This window comes from Bos javanicus, chromosome 10 (assembly GCF_032452875.1).
Source record: "Bos javanicus breed banteng chromosome 10, ARS-OSU_banteng_1.0, whole genome shotgun sequence".
NCBI classification, from domain to species: Eukaryota; Metazoa; Chordata; class Mammalia; order Artiodactyla; family Bovidae; genus Bos; species Bos javanicus.
In genome coordinates this window covers 2307346-2323169 of record NC_083877.1, presented here as the reverse complement: position 1 = coordinate 2323169, position 15824 = coordinate 2307346, and the positions used below count along the sequence as shown (strand labels likewise).

The 15824-nt window shown below is 39.2% G+C and overlaps 1 long non-coding RNA gene across 1 annotated transcript in view; it reads right to left on the bottom strand.

The window, feature by feature from the left end:
- Positions 1-614: 614 nt before the first annotated feature.
- LOC133255523 (uncharacterized) overlaps positions 615-15824 on the bottom strand; it is a 37410-nt gene continuing 22200 nt past the window's right edge. Inside the window, exons 7-8 of the long non-coding RNA XR_009738960.1 lie at positions 15055-15457; positions 615-696 (exon numbers count right to left, since the gene is read on the bottom strand). This is a non-coding gene — a long non-coding RNA (uncharacterized LOC133255523). The remainder of the gene's footprint in view (positions 697-15054; positions 15458-15824) is intronic.

Sequence of the window (15824 nt, the reverse complement as noted above, 5' to 3'; positions counted from 1 at the left end):
TAACACTTCTGCAACTTGAGAAGAGAGAGGCTCCATGTAGGATGAGGTCAGGTTTTACTAGAATGTTATCCAACATGCTTTCCTTGTTTTATTTGCTTTACTAGAGAGAGTGTATGCAATGATTAGGACCACAGGATCTGAAGTCAGACTACTGGTGATGTATCATTTAGTAGCTGAGTGACCTTGAGCAAGTTATTTAATCTCTTGCCTCAGTGATGTTATTCTATTCTAGAATAGAATCTCAGAGAGTTATTGTAAAGAATAAATGAGTGAATACAGTGTGTGCATGCTCAGTCACTCAGTCATGTCTGACTCTTCGTAACCCCATGCACTATATAGCCCACCAGGCTCTGCTGTTCATGGAATTTTCCAGGCAAGAATACTGGAGTGGTTTGCCATTTCCTTCTCCAGGAGATCTGCCTGACCCAGGGATCTTACCCGCATCACCTGCATCTCCTGCATTGGCAGGCAGACTCTACCACTGAGCCACCTGGGAAGCTCCAAGTGAATACAGTACATGGCTTTAAACATGCCTGTTGAGTGCTAGTGAATAGCCTACTATGTTACCTAGGATGATTGCTGCTGTTATATTATATTGCTTTGGAATAACTCGGGCACCCAGGCGGAGGTGAGGAGTGGGTATCTGATCAGGGTGATGACTGGGTACTGACTGAGTAATGATGACTGTTGACATGCCTGGAATGAAAAGATCAAAGCTTAGACATAAAGGCTCTTCTTAACCACAGTTAAGTCATCACACATAATCAATAGTTGACTATACCTTGGCTTTCATTCTAATTGGAAACTATCTTTGTCCCCTTTCTCTCTAATATTATAATGATCAATTAAGTGGCCTGAGTCATAAAGGTTACATGTGTTCTGCCAATTCATTCAGAGATATCAGGAATTGGGCTAGAAGTGAGTGACCGTGAAACAAGCAGCTATTATAATTCAGATGCAGTTCACTCTAGAAAAAGGATATTCCAAGCTCTTCCCATACTTACTTAGTTCTTTATAGGCTTTTGACTCTAACAAAATAATCTTTGCCAATAATATGGCACCACCATATGCTTGTAATGAGAGAAACACTATTTGGGGACAAATGGACTCAAGAGAATTAACATATTTCAAAGCCTGTCAATATTACCAAGAGGGAGTCAGACTTTCTTTATATAGGGTCATCGTCTTATACTTTTTAGTTAAAATAGATCCACTAATCTACAGAATGCTTCTAATTTCAACTCTATGTAAATAGAAAAGGAGAATTGAGTTGGGCCTCTTAAAGAAACAGAGAGTACTTAAGCGAACATATGACTCTTTCTTTATTCACCTTTTTGAAAAGGTGAAATAGCCTCTGTTCTCCGTCTTTTCCTTTCTGACATACTGTTCAGTTCAGTTCAGTTGCTCAGTCGTGTCTGACTCTTTGCAACCCCATGGACTGCAGCACACCAGGCTTCCCTGTCCATCGCCAATCCCCGGAACTTGCTCAAACTCATGTCCATCGAGTCAGTGATGCCACCCAATCATCTCATCTTCTGTTGTTCCCTTCTCCTCCTGCCTTTAGTCTTTCCCAGTATCAGGGTCTTTTCCAATGAGTCAGTTCTTCACATCAGGTGGCCAAAGTTTTGGAGCTTCAGCATCAGTCCTTCTAATGAATATTCAGGATTGATTTCCTTTAGGATGGACTGGTTGGATCTCCTTGAAGTCCAAGGGACTCTCAGGAGTCTTCTTCAACACCATAGTTCAAAAGCATCAGCTTTCTTTATGGTTCAACTCTCACATTCATACATAACTACTGCAAAAACCATAGCTTTGACTAGACGGACCTTTGTTGGCAAAGTAATGTCCCTGCTTTTTAATACACTGTCTAGGTAGGTCATAGCTTTTCTTCCAAGGAGCAAGTGTCTTTTAATTTCATGGCTGCAGTCACCATCTGCAGTGATTTTGGAGCCCAAGAAAATAAAGTCTGCCACTGTTTCCATTTTTTCCCCCATCTATCTGCCATGAAGTGATGGGACCAGATGCCATGATCTTAGTTTTCTGAATGTTGACATGCTGGTGACTTTAATATTCACAATTCAAACAACCATAACTAAGAACAAAGTTTAAAATTTGTTGTATGTGGTTGAAAAACAAGGAAGGGCTCTGCTGTCATTCTTATAATAAACTTTGAATCTGTTGTAATAAACTTTTGGCATTTTGTTTCATGGATTGATTTCTTATTTGAACAAATATTCCTTTCTAGAACCCATTAATTATGCACAAAATCATTAATTCATTTCTTTAGTCCAAGCCCAGGAAACAAACTTTGCAAAAGTTCTCTAATCTTGACTGAGTAGCAAACCATTTAATTTTGCATGTGCTAATAAGAGAAGTAGGATGGTGTAAGATGGAAATGAGGGATATAAAGCTACAGAGCCTATGTAACCATGGACCTTTCTCTTGGGTTATGACATGAATAATCTTACACTTGACAGAAAGGGCAAGAAAGAAAATAAGGGTGATGGTTCTGAGGTCTACTTTTTTCTGACTATTAGAAAGTACTGTACAACTTAATCTTAAAATTGGAGTCATGACACTCACTTTTGCCATTTTATCCTTAAAGTCATAGACTGAAAATTATTATTAAAATTATTATTATACTTGTCCATGGATCCCTGAATCAATGGTATTAAGTGGATGGGAGATGTTTCTGAGTTAAGATTAGGATCAGCAGTGTATAACAGAAAATCTTAAAATGACAGTGATTTGAACAATATAGATATGTCTTATTTCTCTCACACACAAAAGAAGTACAAAGATCTAGGGCTGACGAGGTGACTCTACAGAGTCATCAGGAACCCACAATCTTACCAGGCCTCTGTGTTGTCATCCCTATGATGTGATCTTTGTTCATAAAAACCCCTACAATCTTCTAATTACATCTACCAGACAGCAAATAGAGGAGACTCTCTTAAGGGAACTCTATCACCAAACTTGACTTAAGAATTACATTTATATCTCATTGGCTGAAACTTAATGACACAGCCAAAGTCATCAGCAAAGGAAAGGCTGAGAAATGTGCCTTTAGCTGCGCAGCAACATACCCAACTAAAAATGTGATTTCCTATGGTCAAGAAGCAGAACATATGTAATGGGAAGTGGGTCACAGTTTCAGTGAAAAATATTGCAGTAAGTTAATTCTAGAAGGAAATGTTAGAGAGCTGAAAAGATTCTGTGAAATAATCCCTAACCTTTGAGGAACCTGTGCTTGTGTTCTCTAAGTTTTCTATTTCTACGGGTAATGCATGTAATATACACAGGTTATATTATCAAATCCATGTTTTGATAATGCAGGACTTGCAAAAACTGATCACAGAAGGGGAAGGACATATGAGAATTAAGACAAGATGCCAGACCTACTACTGTTGCCAGACCACTTATCTGCTGACACTCTAGAAGTTCCACATCATTACTGTGGGCATTATGCACATATAATATTTCATACTCCACTACATATTCTACTTTCATATCCCACTACAAACAAAAGACAAGGTTACATGCAAGGCAAGGTAATTCCAGGTGCAGGGAGACCCGTCCATCTAACACAACCAGAAAGATGGCTCTAGACCTGCAGTTCAGTTCATGGAAAAACCTATTTCCTAGATAGCTTAAGAGAAAACTTATGTTTAGAATAACACATCTGTGAAACACAACTTTGCCAAATACCATGATAAAAGTCAAAGAATGCTGAAGAAGCACTGAGAAAAGTCATAAATGAAGGCAGAACTCAGGAGGAAAGACCTGTGGATTGACAATACTGAGAGTGTGGTTGAGAAAAGTTTCCAGCCCAGATGCCAAGTGGAGGATTCACACTGCTAGTTCCTTCTCTTCTCACAAGGTTAGTTTTGAACCTGTCTCAAGGTTTAGCAGAAAAGGTATGCAATCTATTCACCCGTTGCTCCAGAAAAAGTTTAAAGCAAGGATCAGATTCATATCTGTCCATTCATAAAGGCCAAATGATGAAAATTTAAATGGAAACAAAGGGAAGAATCACAGACACCCACTTGTAGATCTCAGAAAGGACAGCTCCTTCATGGTCTTTTGTTCTTTGCTCCAGCTGTAAGGGAATCCCAGGTCAGGTCCGTACCACATGATGCTGACAGTGGTTCAGTGGCCCTAAATTCCCTGAGTCTTCTCAGGGATCGGTGTGAAAACTGCAACCTTTTTGACTTTACAGTTTTATTTAGTCTCACTCCAAGGAGTGGATCCCTTTTTCTCACTGACCTGAAACAACCCCTCTGCAGCTGTGGTCTTGAGAAAAATCCTCCGTAAAGTTTCTGACAAAGACAGAAATGGAATCATGAAAGAATCTGAGATGTTCCCTTGTCTGAGATCCCAAAGTCTCCTCAGATGGTTGAGTGAGAGCCAAGAGTGGAGAATGAGGGGTCAGTGTTTGTTCTCAGATCTGAGCCACCCTGCAGCCCCACCCAATGGCTTTACTCCCAATGTACAAAGAGAAGAGTACAGAGATTCAGACCATGTATATCACTAACACTTCTGTAAGATGCTGGCCCCTCCCCCAACTTTACCTCTGTATCTCAAACCTTTCCAATATGATTTCTAGTTTCCTAGGCTTTGTCCTACTCTAATAACAAATCTAGGCACAATTAAAGAGGACTGATATGCGATAGCTCTTAAACCACCTGCCTGTGGCAGGCCAAAGACAATACTTACCCATCCTCTTATGGATTCCATCAAGCTGTACTGGGAATGCTCACAGGTAGCCACTTACAGCAAGCTGCAGCAGAGACTAGTGAGTGGAGATGGGCTTGGCTGTGAGAGCAAACTAAGAAATCAAGCCAACCTTCTGCTGCTGCTGCTGCTGCTAAGTCACATCAGTCGTGTCCGACTCTGTGCGACCCCATACATGGCAGCCCACCAGGCTCCCCCAGACCTTGGAATTCTCCAGGCAAGAACACTGGAGTGGGTTGCCATTTCCTTCTTCCTTATTTGAATGACTTCAAAGCAAATATGCTCAGAAATACAAAAACCAATGTTTTCATCTGATTGAATACATCTATAATTTGGCCTTGGCACTTGAACTCAGTTATCTCTAAAACATGCAGGTATTTCAACCTCCTGTATTATATGAACTCATAGCTTTCTAAGGAAGGCAACAAATACACACCAATTTTGAGTAGTGAAAGGAAAACATGTTTTCCTAAATCCAGAAATATACTTATTAGCCATTAATGGAAAAGTAAAGCATCCTCCTTTGCTATACAATTGGATATCAAGCTTCACCTGTTGGAAGAGATGGAATCCATTTACAGCTATGAGCATAATATAAAAAAGAGAATGTACCTAGAGACAAAGACTTTCAGCTATTAATTTATTTAAAAGTTTCTCAATCTGTTCATCAAAATGTAAGCAACTGAGACTTAGAGTTTGTACCTTTTTTTCCAACTTCTATTTATCCAGAATGTTTAGAAGGTAAGGTTACTTAGCTTACGATAACACTACATTATAAGGTTCTTGTACTGCATTATACAATACAATAATCTCCAAACAAAGTTCCTCCTCCTCCTCCTGGTACAATCTGCCTACATTCCCAGCCACTGTGAAGTGAGTTCACCAGAAGTTTAATGGAAGTACTATAGGCTATTTGTAGGTCTGATCCATAAAACTCCAACAGACCATCCTCTGTGCTCTTATCCTTCATCAGCTTAATGAAAATAAATACAGTGACTTTGAAAATTACATGGTAAAGATGGTAGAGCCATAAGACACAGAGAGCCTGGGTCTCTGCATCAAGGCTCTTAGGAAAGCAGTCAATCAGCTATGCACAGGTCTGACGGGGTTCACTCTTCATTCCTGGCATGTGGCAATTTTCCTTTTCTGGGCTCTGCTGTGATATAAAAGTTTTGAACTCTGCTTCATTCAGCATTTCTATATAACTGCATTAAGAGAACATTACACATTAGTTAGCTCAATCTACCATGTCCCTGGAATGAGAACTATATTAATATGTGTGTATTATTAGTGCTCTGGTAAGTATGGAATCAAGATTGCCGGGAGAAATATCAATAACCTCAGATATGCAGATGACACCACCCTTATGGCAGAAAGTGAAGAGGAACTCAAAAACCTCTTGATGAAGGTGAAAGAGGAGCATGAAAAAGTTGGCTTAAAACTCAACATTCAGAAAACGAAGATCATGGCATCTGGTCCCATCGCTTCACGGGAAACAGATGGGGAAACAGTGTCACACTTTATTTTTTGGGCTCCAAAATCACTGCAGATGGTGACTGCAGCCATGAAATTAAAAGATGCTTACTCCTTGGAAGAAAAGTTATGACCAACCTAGACAGTATATTAAAAAGCAAAGACATTACTTTGCCAACAAAAGTTCATCTAGTCAAGGCTATGGTTTTTCCTGTGGTCATGTATGGATGTGAGAGTTGGACTGTGAAGAAGGCTGAGAGCTGAAGAATTGATGCTTTTGAACTGTGGTGTTGGAGAAGACTCTTGAGAGTCCCTTGGACTGCAAGGAGATCCAACCAGTCCATTCTGAAGGAGATCAACCCTGGGATTTCTTTGGAAGGAATGATGCTAAAGCTGAAACTCCAGTACTTTGTCCACCTCATGCGAAGAGTTGACTCACTGGAAAAGACCCTGAGGCTGGGAGGGATTGGGGGCAGGAGGAGAAGGGGACAACAGAGGATGAGATGGCTGGATGGCATCACTGACTAGATGGACATGGGTTTGGGTGAACTCCAGGAGTTGGTGATGGACAGGGAGGCCTGGCGTGCTGCAATTCATAGGGTCACAAAGAATCGGACATGACTGAGTGACTGAACTGAACTGAACTGAATTGAAGTAGCAAGACTGATAATTGAGGTAGTTTGGGATCTTGCAGTGCCTCTTGTCATAATGATAACATATCATATTTCACTGCATCTATTACAATTGACTCTGCTTGATTGTTGGATGACTTGGGTTTCCTACCCTCACAAACATCTGGGGATTGGCCTGATCACAAAAAGAGTTTACACTTTGTGTGCCCCTCTTGGGGGAAGGGGATATCTCTACTTGGAGCACAATATATTCAAGTGATCTGACCAAACTCTCTGAGTAGGATGCAATCTTTAAAAATTGTACTATTACTTGTTAACCTGCAAGAGAGAGGGAAATTGCATAAGAAATAGTGTAGACACATAGAAGAAAGGAGAGAATGCATAGTGGTAGAGCAAAAGAATTGTTCTTAGAGGTAGCTGCAATCATAGTATAGCTGGAAGGTAGACACTGTAGATTCACCATCTACTAGCTGGGTAACCTTTGGCAAGTTACCAAATTTCTCTAAATATCAGTTTTCCTATCAGTGAATACAGAATGATAATATTAGCTACCTTGTAAATTGTTATTTGGGTGAGACAACACAGGTAAATTACTTTAAATGCAGCCTGGAAGAAAATAAGTACTAAATATATGCTAAATATTATTATTTAAAATTATGCTAGAAGTGAAGGGGAGCAAAATGGCAAAAGTGGCTGGTTGCTGGAAGCACCTAAAAAGGCATCTTTCCAGCCCTCTTTGGCACTCAAGCCTGTTACTATCTAATCATTCACCAACTCTGACTTAGCTGACTCTGGACTCTCAAGTCCAGTCCTTGCTTGAAGTTGAGAGCCATGAAAACCCACAGGTCATGGGGCAGAACTGGGCCAACTCTCCCCTCTGAGGTCCTCCATACCACAATGGTCACCAGGGCTCACTATCAACCAGCCGCCACCACCACTTTTTGATAGACTCAAAACCCTTATGATTCCATCTCCAGTGCCAGGGTCAAGGCTCAGATACACACAAATGTGCTCCTGAGTTCCTTAGATAACTTACAGAAGCCACTTTGAAAAGATCCAGCCGTTGGCTTTGAAGACCATCTTTTTATCTTTTAATAGATGCTGTTCTAAAGGAAATGGCAACCCACTCCAGTATTCTTGCCTGGAGAATCCCAGGGACGGGGGAGCCTGGTGGGCTGCCATCTATGGGGTCACACAGAGTTGGACACGACTGAAGTGACTTAGCAGCAGCAGTTCTAATGAAACTTGGTCACTGGTACCTTTAAGTACATAGTTGGTCCTCAATAAGTGAGAGCTATTACTGGCACCAGTTTCTTTAGTCACTATGCTATTTACTTAAGGTCTTTATCTACATTTTCATATGATTTCAAACATCCTGACATTTTGTGTTTGGCCAAAACTCCATGAGGTTTTAAATTTTTAACACAAATGAGATTTATGAGTCACTTTCCAGCAGAATCTGCAGCCTTTAGCATCTCTAGTGTGAGAGAAATGACCCATAACAAGATACAAAATTGAAAAGGAACAAGCAATCAGTTTCAGAAGAAGCTGCAGAAGTACAATAAATGAAGGAGAAGAGAGTTTCTGGTATTACAAGAAATGGGGTATTTGGAGAAATGAGATCCTGGGAGTAGCATTACTTATGTCTCAGTAGACATTCTCTGCAATATTATCCTGTGGCCTTGGCTGGCTTCTGTCCTTCCGTTAGTCCACTGGGTGGTCTTGGCTTGACAGAGATCATGACCATCTCCCATACACACTTCTTTGTTCTCTTCTCTCTTGGGCAGGCCCATTACATTAGAGAACGTAGAAAAGCAGAGTTGGAAACTGATCTCTGGACTGACAAGAGCAATCTGAACCATCTCATCTTTTTCTATTCCTATTAAATCAATCACAAGCACAAACATTCGCCCACATTCTTTGGAGCTCAAAGACAAGGAGCCAGACCAGAAGGAAATGAGGCCAAGGCCATAGGAAGATATTGTCCCATCTTTTCTCAGTTTTCTCTGGTCTTTGAGTTTTGAGTGTGAGCCATAAAGAGAGATGGACTCTATTTACTCCAATGCCTGAAGGAAGGGCCGTGGGTAGGAAGGGGCCTTTGTCGACAAAATAAACTAGACAAACTCTTATTCAGTGATCCATCCAAAACTCTGGGATTTGTGACCAGCCTCACCCCATCTCCTTGACTTGATGGTAAGGCAGCTGAGCTCCAGTCAATGATGCCCAAATTGCCATTAATGTGAAAGATTCAATTCTACTGCTTAGAAACTGACAGTACTGAGAAACTATCATCCTAAACATTTCACAGTGACTTCCTGGTATACCACGATTGACATCATGATATGTCTTCACATGACTTAATAGTATGGTATTATCCTTACATCCATATTGATACTCGTGATTCAGTTCTTATTATGAGGTCTTAAGGGATAAAGATATTCTCTTGATTAATAATGCTGGGCTAGAACTGACCTTTTCAAATCCACTTTTATTCTAGTCATTGCTGCCGTGATACAGACAGAGGATACCTGGAATAAAACCCACTCTGGCTGAGTGCACAAAGGTCTTTGAGCACATATTTAGTTCTAGTTTGGACAAAGATATGAAGAAGAAAATAGCCCCCTCTTGTTTCCACCAGCAGTCCCCCACATCACTGCCTTCAACACGGTTTCAAACAAGGGCTTTCCTCCCTTATTGAAAAGGCAATTAAGTAGAGCTTCACCAGAGAGGCCCGTACTTTGATTCTGGAACTATTACTTGAGCTTCTTTCTGTAGCATCCATCCTTGGACAATGAATGAACTAAGATTAATTTCTAGCTTACACAATGTCCCTTGCACAAGAATATGTTTGCACTCTAGAATATTGACACTGGCAAATCAAGCCAGACTTTTGGCAGGTTTCTTGGATAAACACTGCCAAGCTGGCTAACTTCCTATTCTAGTCTTTTTTGGAAAATACCTAGAACACTTTCCAAGAAATTAGTTTAGGTCAGTCAGAGTTTATTCTGGATAATACTGTTGGTTGTTGCATAAGAATCTAAGTCAGGATCGACTCCCTTTCAGACCCAAATCAGTTAATACTGATATATCACATGGGCTTTTTTGCTCAGAAGGTAATACAAGTTATATTTCCAAGAGACTCAAATTGGCCATGATCTCACTACTGACGCTGAGGCTTTGAGGGGACACTGATAATAAGAGAAACAGTACTCTCCAAATAATTTGGAAAGCTAAGGATTTCTCTGTGTCCACTCCTTTCCTGTATGGTGGAAGCAAGTATTCTAGTGGGGAAGACCACAAGAGGTCAATGGCTGAGTTTGAACCTGGTTCTCACAGTTACTAGCTGATTATAGGAGCTAGATCAGTGGGATACAGTGTTCTGTGGACCAAAGTTCATGTCCAGTTTCAACAAAGCTAAGGCTACTTGAAACTTCAGTTCATCATAAAATGGATGCTCCTAGTCTAACAACAATTTAATTATTTTGATAATTTTGATATCAAAGTTTTTAGTTGACAAAATTTTTTAAATTGGACATTATGTTCGAGAATCAATAATTTCCCAGTAATGTCAGTTACTGGACTGATTCTATGGTCATTATGCTGTAAATTTGTAATGGAAAGTAGTCACTTTCCACTTAGGTTAACTGAGGAACAATATTTACAGTTCTGCTAGACTCAGAGACTGCTGATAGTGATATTGTCATTGAGGATTTAATTTTATTTTTTCTACTTAGCAGTAATTTACTAAGGTAAAGAATTATCATATACCAGAAGATATAATTTTGATGAAACAATGCCACAAACTGAAGCTTTGTGCACTGCTTTAAGAAAGTGCTTTCTATTTTTTAAAAAACAACTTAAAATTATTCTACATAAAATTAATGATTTTCACAGTCATAATGAGCTATCACACAATTTTACAGACTTTTCAAATTTCAACATGTAAACACATAAGTAGATTTTCTCTTTGTGTCTAGGATGCTTCCCTATATTTTGAAAGTGAATATTCAGTTATTGATAATAAACTCAACTAGTGTGTCCTGTTTAACTGTCATTACACAGATTAGATATTATTATACCTTGATGGTTCATATTATTGTTTATCAGAAATATTTCCAGAAATGTTAAAAAGCTTGAAGGTCTTCCAAAGGCTAAGGTTGAAGACCAACTCAAAGAGAAAATTTTGGTCAAATCTTTAGATTGAAATTAAGCTATGTAAGGCTGGGCAGGTTTTTTATCTTTTGAAGCTTTCTCTTCTTCATCTGAGAAAGTGGGACATCACTCCTTCTCTCCACTTCTTGCTTGACTGTTGCAAAGGTAAGTAAGTGTTAGTCACTCAGTTGTGTCCAACTCTTCGTGACCCCATGGACTGTAGCCCACCAGGCTTCTCTGTCAATGGAATTCTCCAGGCAGGAATACTGGAGTGGGTTGCCATTTCCTTCTCCACGGGATCTTCCCAACCCAGGGATGGAACCCTGATCACTTGCATTGCAGGCAGATTCTTTACCCTCTGAGCCACCAGGGAAACCCTGGTGCTACACAATAAATGTGTAAGTTCTTATAAATTAAAGGTAAGTGCTAGACAATAAATGTATAAGTCCTTAAATGTTTATGTATACAAAATGTGCTCTTCTGATTTATTTCAGAAACGCCAGCACATCTTCTGTGACACAAGCATAAGAACAAGGGCTGCGTGTTGGTGTAATTGATGCTTGTAGATGCTTTTTCCTCAGAATCTCCTTGCCAGGAACCCATCATTAAGCCACTTTTTGTAGTGCCGAGTGTGTTACTTTCTTCCCCAGACACAACCCACTTCCGGCTCTGACTGCTTCATGCTGGGTCTGTATAATTAACCTCAGTAGCGCTCTGTCTCGGGGCCACTCTTTACCATTCTGTCCAGAACACCAGGGCCAGGTTCATCTTCCAACAGATTTTTATCGTATCACCTTAAACTCAAATTCTGCTCCCCTACTGCTTAGATAAAGTCTGAACTGTCTTCAAAGTCCTTCCTAATTTGGTTCCAGCCTGCACATAGAATCTTACTACTTTCTTTCCTGGTCGGTATGAGCCAATCAGATATTTTGTTTCCCCTTCACATGATTTTTTGCTTTTCTGAGTCAACATCTCTCTTTATACTGTGTCTTTGACATAAAATGCCCTTTCTCCTTTCCTCTGAACAGAAATCTTGCCGGTCAATTCACCTCATTCTCAGAGCTTGTATTTATATATAACCCACGTGTGTATTCATATGTGCGCAAGTACATATCTATAAATTTCACTTCATTCCAACCACATAAATAATACAGGCTCTTTTAAAAAATTAATATATAAAGCTATGAGGAAGAAAATAAAATTTATTGGACTCAATCTTAGGGCAACCACTATGAATATTCCAGTGACTTTCTTGTACTTCCATATGTACAAATATATGTATATATTTGAAAAGATAGTGAAGTCGCTCAGTCGTGTCCGACTCTTCCCAACCCCATGGACTGTAGCCTGTCAGGCTCCTTTGTTCACTGGGATTATCCAGGCAGGAATACTGGAGTGGGTTGCCATTTTCTTCTTCAGGAGATCTTCCCAACCCAGGGATCAAACCCAGGTCTCCCACATTGCAGGCAGACTACTCTTGAGCCACAAGGGAAGCCTAATGTATATTTAGCTCAGTATATAATAAGATTATACCTGCTTATCATATTCACTTTTAGGTGTAAATAATGATTTGTTTTTGTTTTATTGCACAGCTTCCTCCTTATCCTCTTTTTCCACCATTTCCTCTAACAAACTCAGCTCAGGTAACTGATGTTAAAAACTTGCTGTATATTTTCCTTGATAACAAAACTTGATGTATATGTTATTCATCATATGTGTACTATATGTTATAAGTCAATGTTTAAAGTAGTCTCATATTATAAATGTATAATGAAAATTCTTCCACTTAACACAGAACTAATGCATTAAAACTTATATCTATTTTCTTTGTTCACAAGCCACAAATAAATATAATCTTATATAAATGCATGCTTATTCTCATAGTTATCCTTTTTTTACCATCTTTATTTGCTTTCTTTTTTTCTCTATCTTCCTTTATTTGAGGGGTGGGCATTCATTCTCTTCCTCTAATTCATCCTTTTTGATGGCTGCATAATATTACGTATACACATATCTCTCTCTATTTTACTAGCTACCTGTCGAAGGCTATCCATTTTGTTTCCAGTTTTTTGGTACCAAGATAATACTACAGTGAGCATGTATGTGTATGGTTTGTGTGTAGTGTGTGTGTGTGTGAATTCTTGATTTTAATTTGATATATTAGATTTCCAAGTCAAAAGAAATACATATTTCTGACTTTAATTGATATTAACAAGTTGCTTTCCAAAAGGCTGTAGAATTCATATTTTCATTAGCAATGCATCTTTATACATTTTTCTGAGTCTTATCTGAGAATTAATGTGATTCTTTCACTGACATTTTAATTTGCATTTTCACAACTACTATAGACTTCCTCATTAGTGAATTGCCTATTTCTATCATTTGCTCACATCTAAATTCCGTTGTCTTTTTCTAACTAGTATGTAAAAGCAATTTGTGTATTACTGTAGAAGGCAGCCTTCCAGAAAGGATCCCAGTGACTCTGCATGCTAGTATTCATGCTCTTACGTAATCCCCTCCTGAGTGCGGGCTCTGTCTAGTGATTTACTTCTAAAGATTAGTATCTAGCAAAAGTGACAGGATGCCACTTCTGTGATTATGTCACAGAGACCATGACTTCCATTTTGCTCATACTCTTTCTGTGGCTCTTTTATGTGCTTTCTCTGATGGAGAGGGTCACCTGGCATGGAACTAAGGTCGCCTCCAGCCAAAGACCCGTGAGAAGCTGAGGCCCTTATTCCAATATTCCTCAAGGAAATAAATGCTGCAAACATTAATATAAGCTTGGCAGCAGATTCTTCCCCATTCAAGCCTTCAAATGAGACTGCAGCCTGGCTAACATCTTGACTGCAATCTTGTGAGGGACCCTAAAGCCGAGGACGCAGTTCATTTGTGCCTGGATTCCTGACCCATGGGCTTCCCTGATAGCTCAGCTGGTAAAAAATCCACCTGCAATGCAGGAAACCATGGTTTGATTCCTGGGTCAAGAAGATCCACTGGAGAAGGGATAGGCTACACACTCCAGTATTCTTGGGCTTCCCTTATGGCTCAGCTGGTAAAGAATCCCCCTGCAATGCAGGAGACCTGGGTTTGATCCCTGTGTTGGAAAGATCCCCTGGAGAAGGGAATGGCTACCCACTCCAGTATTCTGGCCTGGAGAATTCCAAGGACTATATAGTCTATGGGGTTGCAAAGAGTTGGACATGACAGAGTGACTTTCACTTTCACTTCTGGATCCACAGAAACTGTGAGTAACAAAGGTGTATTGTTTTAAGCTGCTAAGTTTGGGGGTTATTTATTTTGCAGAATTAGATAACTAATACAATTACATATGCTAAATTTGGGGGGCTATATATTGCAAATATGTTTCCTGATCTTGTGTTTATTGATTTTGTTTATGACATCTTTTTCTTAAACATCTATTTTTTCTTATGACATCTATTAAGTTAATACAGGATTAAACTTTTTACATAATTTATTATGTCTATTCTTTTCTTGGCTTTTAGACTTGACAGAGTATTAGGGTTGGGATAGGATTAGATTTAGGGTTATTAGGTCACTCCAACTCTCTAAGGATGGAAATAAACATGTTAGCTACAGATTTTCTTTTAAACATGTTTTAGAGTTCTTTCTTCTGGATTTTATGTTGGCAAAAAGTTTCCCAGTTTCCTAGTTCTTGCTTTCTTCTTTAATTTTTAAAAAATAAGGTAACATCTTTAGGTACAATTATTAGGTAATAAATCACTCTCTCTCGGAAAACAATATTACTTTCTGTGCTGTAGGCGATCACAGCAAATATTGGGGGATAAGTTGTAAAGTCAAAAAGGAAAGTGATAATCATGTTTTTTTCAAAGTAATTCTAGAGAATTTCTTAAATTGAACATAGACTGCATGTGGTTTGGCATAAAAGTTCCTCTAGGGTAAAACACACAATAACGTACAGGATATAACACAGTGTAAACATGCAAAATATAATCCTACAGGGTATTAAATTATGGGATAGTAAGATAAGAAGAAGGATGCATTTAACAAAGCAGGAGGAACAATGATGGTGAATACTCACCATGCATCCTGGGTATTCTTGCCCAGCTCTGATAGTAATAACGTTGATCACCATGATGACTGATGCTGACAACAAAGATGAGTTCACTGTCTGTGAGATGAGATTTGAGATGATAAAGATTGGTGTAGTACACACTCCAGGGATTCATTTTCTTCCTCCTGGACAACACTATTGTAGGTCATGTGAGCAGTGAAGAGACTGGCAGGCAGAATTGCTCTTAAGATTTAAATTGTTATTTTCTCAGCTCTCACTTTTCTTCTTGCTCTCTCTTTAGTAGCTCATCTATAATTAATTTCATGGAAGTCAGACACACATTTATGCTTTTCCCCTGTATGTGGTATAAGCAGTTCAGCTGACTCCAAGCTATAGTCAGTTGACAGATTTCAGTGTCGGTGACAACATCCTGCAAAGTGGAAGAAAAAAGTTCATCTGTGGTGTTCACACTTGGAGGAGAATTTGCTTGTTTTATTTTGTTTGGTTTCAATTTCTATTCAGTAGGAGGAAAACCAATTTATACTTTATGGTTATAATACATGGAAATCTGGATTAACTGATATGATATTTCTACAGCAACTTACTCCAGGGTTTTTTTTCACTTCTTACAAATTGACATGCTAGGTTACTGCTCGGGTGAACTGAGGTTGGGGAAATGGTCAGTGTAAGTTCTCTGAGATACTGAGACATGATGTGGAAGATAAAACCAATGGAACATCTGACTTTCATGGGAGGAGGGTCTCATTTTCAAATGCAAGGTGCAAAGTAGGAAAGGG